Below are 7,996 nucleotides of genomic sequence, written 5' to 3'. Positions count from 1 at the left end.
CTTCTTCTCTTTTTTGATATTTTGCTTTTGCCAATACTTAACTTATATATATATAACAGAGAAATGCTACATGTATATTTATCATTTCCATGTTATATGCATGTATGTATTATATGAATATAATAATAAAGGGTACAAAAAAAAAAAAAAAAACCGGTCTCTGACCTTAGTTATCTAAATTTATTCCTTAATATTTTTTGTTATCGTAAATCTATAGCTCCATATTCTTCATTCACATTAATTATTACAGACATCCTAACATAAAAGTTTTTTATGAAAATGAACAAAACACGGACGTGAATTATGAATGATTCAGTTAATAAACCATGTAATATCAGTAGATACTTATGTTTTCGCAAGCTTTTGATTCCATTAAAAAAATTTCACAAATGCCTAATGTCTATCTACTTTTAGGAATGAACTCAAGCGTGCATTGCATGGATAGACGTCATTGGAAAATGATAATGATGGCAATGAACCAAAAGTTCCTAAATCAGGAAATTTAATTTTCAAATTATTCAATTACGATGAAAAAGCGAATTGTTTTAGCATGTTACCCACAACTTGCTAAGTACGTAACATTTGCAACTGGTATAACACTTTAATTAGGATCGTAATAATTTCTATTTGCTCAAAGTACAACACAGTTGCTGTTATAGATTTTCAAAAAATTCATTTACTCGACTAATTAATTAAAATTTTAATATTGTTATCTTTGCCGAATACATTTTAACCGTCTCTCTCAAACGCCAATAAGTGGAAAGGTACAGGGTAAAAAGAAAAAAAGAAAACTCCCTCTAATTCTAAACCACTACACGCCGTACTGACATGAAAGGAAAGCTGTTCCCACAGACAGACAGAAGACGTGCGAGGAACGCAATTAGGAACGAACAGGCTGATATAGAGGGCTGCGGTATTGTAGTTTACCACCAAATGCTTATTGGTGCGCCCTTCTCAACTGTGACAACTACGATTGGTGGGAGGCAGAGAGAAAAACCAGTAGGCTTGTGTAATGTTATAACATCACAAGTCAAAAGAAATCGAAGTGATCTCTTCCGACAAGCGAAAAATTATTTTAGTGTCTTTCATAAGTTAAAAATGTGCTTTACATTAAAAAGCTTATGAAGACTGATGTTCCTTTTACGGCAAACATCAATCACAATTTTTTTTTTTTTATCCCTTTTTTATCCTTAGCCGTGAAATATTATCATTTTCTTCTTACTTACTATCTATCCATTTTATTGAATCCAGTTGGTTATGTGTGACGTGCATACAGCTTATTATGTAGATAGTTAAAAATTATATATAATCAGTTTTGGCGTTATTAACAAATTTAATTAGGCAAAAAAACAAAACAGAAATCAAACAGAATTTTTGTCTTCTATGCTTACTGTTCAAGAAAAGTTTTAGAACTTCCTTTTTCACAAAATCTATATTAATTTTAATAAATTTCATATTTACTTTCTTTTTAATATATATTTTCATCCCACATCAAAATAACAAAACACATACTAAACTTTCTACTTAAATTATTGTTTCATCTTTAGAATAAGCAATCAGAATTACTACTTCAGGAAAACTAAAGATTTATACTTACCTTATGTAAGACCAATTTGGACTTACGGTGCACAAATTTACGGATATGTAAAAAAAAAAAAGGAATAACTTACTTAAATTGCAAATTTTCAATCAAAATTACTAAGTCTGGTGAGTACAGTGCTCCTCTGCATAACTAACAAGAACTTGCAATCCACTTTGAGTGCATCGCAAACTCTCCAATCTCATATCACAACCCTCGAAAAATGGTGCCGAAATTGGAGGATAAAAATAAATCAATGAATTAAAAAATAAAATAAATTACTGAAATGTGTGAACTTGGCGGTCAGGTTCCCATTGACGTATCTCCACATAACACTCTAAATTACAGCGGGGGGGTAATTCGTTGCCACGATTTCCAACTTTTGGAGATAGAAGAAATAAAAAACGAATTAACTCACATCATTAATGATATAATTATTATTATTATTATTCTATGGGCAACAGACCATGGAGGCCTCGCGCGATGTATTTCCCAATATTCGGGTGTAATATTCCCAGTATTAGGAAATACATCGCACATTTCTTGACGTGGTTTTTCGCAGGATGGGTTCGTCACCCTCATGCCTATTTTTTGTGAGTGCCACCCATTGGGGCTAACGGGCCTCACAAATGCTCGGGGGTGGTTGTCAGTGAGTTTTGAATTATTTTGTGTTTGAAAAAAACCCGGGTGGGACCGGGATTCGATCCGACAACCTATGGATTGGTAGTCTGGTGCGTTACCTCGCTGCTACCACTGCCCCAAATGATATAATACGCATTAAAATTAGAAGAAACAATAATGAAATCCTCACTAACTCGTATATCATTACGTTCCCCACCCCATGAATTCCAGACACATAGGATTCCTTAATACCAATGTCTACAATTACCTGCCTAATTCGTTGCGGTGCTTCACCTGTTTATCCTATAATAACCCAACTAATCATTGTAAACAAAAACCCAAATGTATATAATGCTGTGGGAAATAGATGAAGAAAGTGCAAGATGCAAATAACCAGCAAAATGTGCATACTGTGATGGACCACACAATACACTCGATTGCTCGTGCCGAATCTTTAAAATTAAATCCATACAGGTAATTAATAAAATACCCTTAAGTGAAGCCAGGAACATATATAAAGAGCAGAACCCAACACAATTAGAAAAAAAATCAAACAAAATTCACAACAAAACAAAACAAAATTCACATACTACTGAAAAAAAGATAAAAGTACACAAACAAACACAATCTTTAACTTTGGAGAAAATATTTTTTTCTTCTTTCTCATTTTATTATCTCCTATTCTATCTCATATTTTTTTTTTCTCTTTATTCTTATCTTGTTCTTATACCATCTTACTCTTAATAATATGTGTGTATGCACGAACATGTGAGTACATATATATGTGTATGTGTATGAGTGAGTTTGTTAACACGTTTATACATGTTTACATGCATTTATTTATTTTGTATCTAGTATTATTATTTTTTATACATCTACCTCTTTTCAAAATAGAATATGGATTTCAACATTTGTATTCTTTAAATACAATATCAATCTCTTAATATGACTATTATTCAGTGAAATTGTAACAGCTTAAATCGCACTTTAACGATTTGGAAATACTGATTAAAGACGAGAATCCATTTTGTAGATGTATACAAGAAATCCACCTTAGGACCAGAGACTTCGTTAAAAGGTTTTGACATATAACGAAAAGATGGGCCGAATGATGACCATATATGTAGAGGCGTCCTCATTGTGGTTAATGAATAGATTTTCTCTAAAAAATAGAAATTGCCTCCAGCCTTCAAATTATATTCAGTCGAACCTGCTAATCCTCAATACTGGAGAACCAACCTTTTTAAGCTCCACCTACGGCACTTACTCATCCATAGACCTTTCCATTTGTTGTCACTCACATATAATATTATTGAATGGACAGTATTACCTGAACTTTACGGAAGCGACCACTTTCCAATCCGTTTAAACTTTAAAAATACGAACCATGACATGACGTAGAAACCTAGATGGATCATCGAAAAAGTAGACTGGATGCTATTCACTTCACTCGCTAGGCTACCTGAGACGCAACGATGTGAATTAAGTGTCAAGGACGGCTGTTCTTCTTATGGAAATCATATTACAAGCAGCGAACTCAGCTACTTCTAATACAAATAGCACCACCAAATGACCCTCCGTCCCCTGGTTTAAGGAATGATGTAAGGAAGCTATTCGAAGCCGTAGGAAAGCATATAAGATCTTTCAAAGGAATAGTACACAAGCAAAAAGAGCCTTATGCAGAAGAACAATAAACAATAGAAAATCTGAGTCCTGGAAACAATTTGTCGAAACTATGAATTCATCCTCCCCCACCAATTTAAAGTGGGATAAAATAAGGAAAATTCACAAAGACTATCCAGCAACCCGACGCACACTACTCTGTGACGAGAAACTGACCTATGACCTATTCAACCCCACCTTCCATTCATTCGGTTGATACACAAGGTATGGAAACCATAGATAACCCCATATAACACCACTCCCAATACTCAGAAAAAAATATAACTCTCCTTTCTCTCTGTGGGAACTTGAATTGATTCTCCGAAATCCCAAAGGATCATCACCCGGCCCCGACGACATCCATTATTCACCACTGAACTACAATATACTTTCATAGAAAGGCAGGAAACAATTGTAATTTTCTTTAACATGCTTAAATCATTCGATTGTACAAGCAAAACTACCATTATAAAAAAATTTATATCCTTAAGTTTTGCGGGTAATCTCATAACTTTCATCAAACATTTCTTATACCTATGGATATCCCAAATCAGAATAGAAAATCATCTCTCCGGTAATTTTGAACAAAAATTTGGAGTACCACATCCTGTTCTCAGCACAACGTTGCTTGCCCTGGCCATTAATGATATAGGGAGAAAAATGCCCAAAGGAATAAAGGTGATGCTCTGTGTGGACGATCTAGCTATTATGTGCCACTCAAACGACATAAAGCAAATAAAAATCAAACTACAAGAAGCTATTAATCGATTAAAACACTCGTCAAATAGCTCAGGTCTTACCATCTCAACCAAAAAAAATAAATGTCTACATTTCAGCGGGAAAAGACAAACATCACCATCCCCTGAACTCACCCTACGAGGTTATCTGTTACCGTATGTGGAATATTATAGATTTTTAGGCCTGATATTCAATAGGCGACTTTCTTGGATCCACCATACTAGTACACTTAGAGACAGATATATAGATTAAATTAAAATCTTAAAAGTCCTCGGCAAAACATCATAGGGAGCTTATAGACCAACGATGTTGAAAATAAACAATACCTTAATCCACTTGATTATGGGAGTTTTGTGTATGGCTCAGCCAGTTTCCAAAGTTCAGCCAAACTCGACACCGTTCAGAACACCGGAATCCACATTGACACTAATGCCTTTAGGACATTTATGTTCAATCTTAAGTTTATGTGCTGAATATGGAATCACATATCACCGCTACTATTCAGACGACAAATATTAGCTGCAAATTATCTTTCCCGACTATACCTACAACCCTCACATCCAACTTATAAGTACAGTTCCATCAGAAAATAAATACAACACTACCTCTCGCTGAACGATTATCGGTCATTGTCACAGAACTAAAAGCAATAGAAATCAACATACCAGAAAATAACACGCCCCCCCCCCCTCTGGACCTACTAACGTCCAAATGTAAATCTCCAGTTATTCAAATACCGCAAACAAAATACAACAACTTCAAAATATCAAGGAAAGTTCCGAGAACTGCCATAAACACTACCAGAACATACCGGTATATATACAGATGGCTCGAAGTCAGATAACGCAAAACACAACCCATAAGAGAAAACTGTATCATCACTCTAATATTTATACCTCAGAACTAAATGCCATAGCACCAGCCCTCTATCCCGAGTGAATCTTTTTATATCCAAAACCGAGTTCGACAACAATGTGCTGTGCAGAGCTTCGCAAACGTAATAAACTAGCTGGAGTTCTAGCATGTGATAATGTTGCACCAACTTCATTTTTTAATTTTGTTTTAATCAAAACATATGTTTTAGGCATAGTTATTTTTATTTTTTTATTCACTCCTCGTTCTGTCAGCCACTCTGGTGAGATACTTCATTTCATGTGCTGTGATTTTATTCTGCCTATGCAGCAGTATCCAACCATCACTAACTTAAGAAGGGTATGTACGGAGACGGCAGTATAGTTTTGGATTTTTTTTTATTTGTTTAGCATAGTTAACCGAATCACTTCCATTTCTTCGACACAGCTTGTCCCTTCATATCCCCTTATTCGTATTTATATCACTCCTCTTTCTGTCATTGATGTAGCTTTTAAATTGTTATTAAATCACTAATTGTTAGTTACATTGACTGAAACTATAATTTTTACATATTATTCCTTCTTTTAAATGAATAGTCTGGAAAATCATTAAAGATAAAACAAATTTTTAAATTTTAATGTGCATTGTTGACTAAGTGCTTTTTGGTTTCCGTGGATTATTATGTGAATTCTCTCTGAATTATTTGTCAAAAAAATTAGTTTAATCATTACAATATGCTGAAAAAAATTTTGCTCGGTTCTTTAATAGTAGCCGGCTTTTCGGCAATTGTATGGTATATAAAAAAACGGAAAGATAAGGACGAGGTAAGGCATAAACATGAATGTGTACCATATTGCTAAAATTTAGCCTTTGAATACTTATTTCAATCACTAAATTTTACTAATAATGATAAATTAGATTGCATTTATAGAATTGAGATATATTTATAGATAAGCATACATTTTTAGTTTATTAACATTTTTTTTTTAGGAAATGCAAGAAGAGATGCGACAACTTGTCAGGGAGTGGGATCCGAGAGCTCTTGTAAGTATAAACGTCTTTGTTTATTTTTCTAAAAAATTAAGTTAATGTTCAAAATGATATTGAGAAACATTATATTTTTTATAAGCCGATTACCAGTAGTACAGTGTTTCACAAGGTAACTAATTTCTTTTGCGAACACTGCTACTCGTTATTAGCAATACTAATACTTATTATACTAAAATTTAATTTAATTTGATGTTTATTTATCAAAAATTCATATCAATGCTGCATTATGAAAATTAAAATTGCTACAAATTATTACAGGGTGGTTCATCAAATGGTTATTGCACTAACTTAAGTAAAAATAATAGAAGAATCAAGCATAATCAACAACTTATAATTCAGAATGAGTTCATTATAAATATCAACAATACATTTTATGTGAGGGGAGGGGCTGGCATCTCAGTATGTCCAGGCCAATTGTTGGCTGCATCTTCTACAGTGGAAGGTGGGTGGTGTTGGTCTTACAGGGAATGGGATAGATATAGGTGGCCCGATCTCAAAAACGTGACACTCTTTTCATCCATGAAGCCCCTCCACTTCTGAACTTCTTTACTGGTTAGTATGGCGTTTGATGTTTGGTCCTTCATCAAATGTGAAAGTACGTAGTTGTCCTAATATTTGAATGATGGAGCCCAACTTACATCTTTTACTTCCAACATAATGTCTTCACAACATTCGGAAAAATTATTTTGGAACCATTTTGTTTTACCTCGTCACCAAATTGCAGTGATAACTTTGGGAAAAATCATAGAAGAATCAAGCATAATCAACAACATATAATTCAGAATGATTTCATTATAAATATTAACAATGAATTTGATAACACATGGCTTTTTAAACATCCCATATTAGGAATATTATTACACTTTTTTGTTTCAAACTTGAGATAAGCTCGGGCCTAATATGAAATTTTGGTGGCGGGGTAGTTAGGTACGGAAAAATTATTGTTGGCTGTATGGTCTATTTTCTAAAGGGATTTAACCTAATATCCTTGCATTGACCTATAATTATCATAATTAAATGTTTTAAAAGTAACATAAAAAAAAGGGATCCACTGAAAGCGGGGATGTCGAGTTCTCTCCGTTACTCAGTTTTAGCTACCAATTAATGTTTAAACCTTATAATACAAAAGCCCAAGAGGAAAATAAAGTTAGTTCTTTGGGCCCAATTTTTATTACTTTAATGAAGACTTGGTATAATTACAAGTCAAAATTGAAAAGTTTACCAAGTATAGTATGGGATACTAAAAATGGTGGCTGTTTCAAAAAAATTTTGTTTTTGGTAGCCACCATTTTATTATGAGGTTCTCGCGTCCTTTTTCTTTTCGTTCACCGCCATATTGGCAGGGGCTGAGGCTACCCAGCCGCCATTTTCTTTATTGATCACCATCATTTTATTATGAGGTTCTCGCGTCCTCTTTCTTTTCGTCCCCCGCCATATTGGCGTGCGCTGAGTCTACCGGTCGCCATTTTGTTTTTGATTGCCGCCATTGCATAA

At 34.0% G+C, this 7,996-nt stretch overlaps 1 long non-coding RNA gene across 3 annotated transcripts in view; it reads left to right on the top strand.

Moving 5' to 3' along the window:
• Positions 1–5,673: 5,673 nt before the first annotated feature.
• LOC106681306 (uncharacterized) overlaps positions 5,674–7,996 on the top strand; it is an 82,870-nt gene continuing 80,547 nt past the window's right edge. For all 3 annotated transcript variants that reach the window (XR_010844253.1, XR_010844254.1, XR_001343229.3), the window contains exons 1-2: positions 5,674–5,812; positions 6,443–6,496. This is a non-coding gene — a long non-coding RNA (uncharacterized lncRNA). The remainder of the gene's footprint in view (positions 5,813–6,442; positions 6,497–7,996) is intronic.

The sequence above is a fragment of the Halyomorpha halys genome, unplaced genomic scaffold (assembly GCF_000696795.3).
Source record: "Halyomorpha halys isolate HHAL.00 unplaced genomic scaffold, Hhal_1.1 Scaffold324.1, whole genome shotgun sequence".
NCBI lineage: Eukaryota > Metazoa > Arthropoda > Insecta > Hemiptera > Pentatomidae > Halyomorpha > Halyomorpha halys.
The sequence above is the reverse complement of the archived record's forward strand: the minus strand, read 5'-3'. Positions and strand labels throughout refer to the sequence as shown.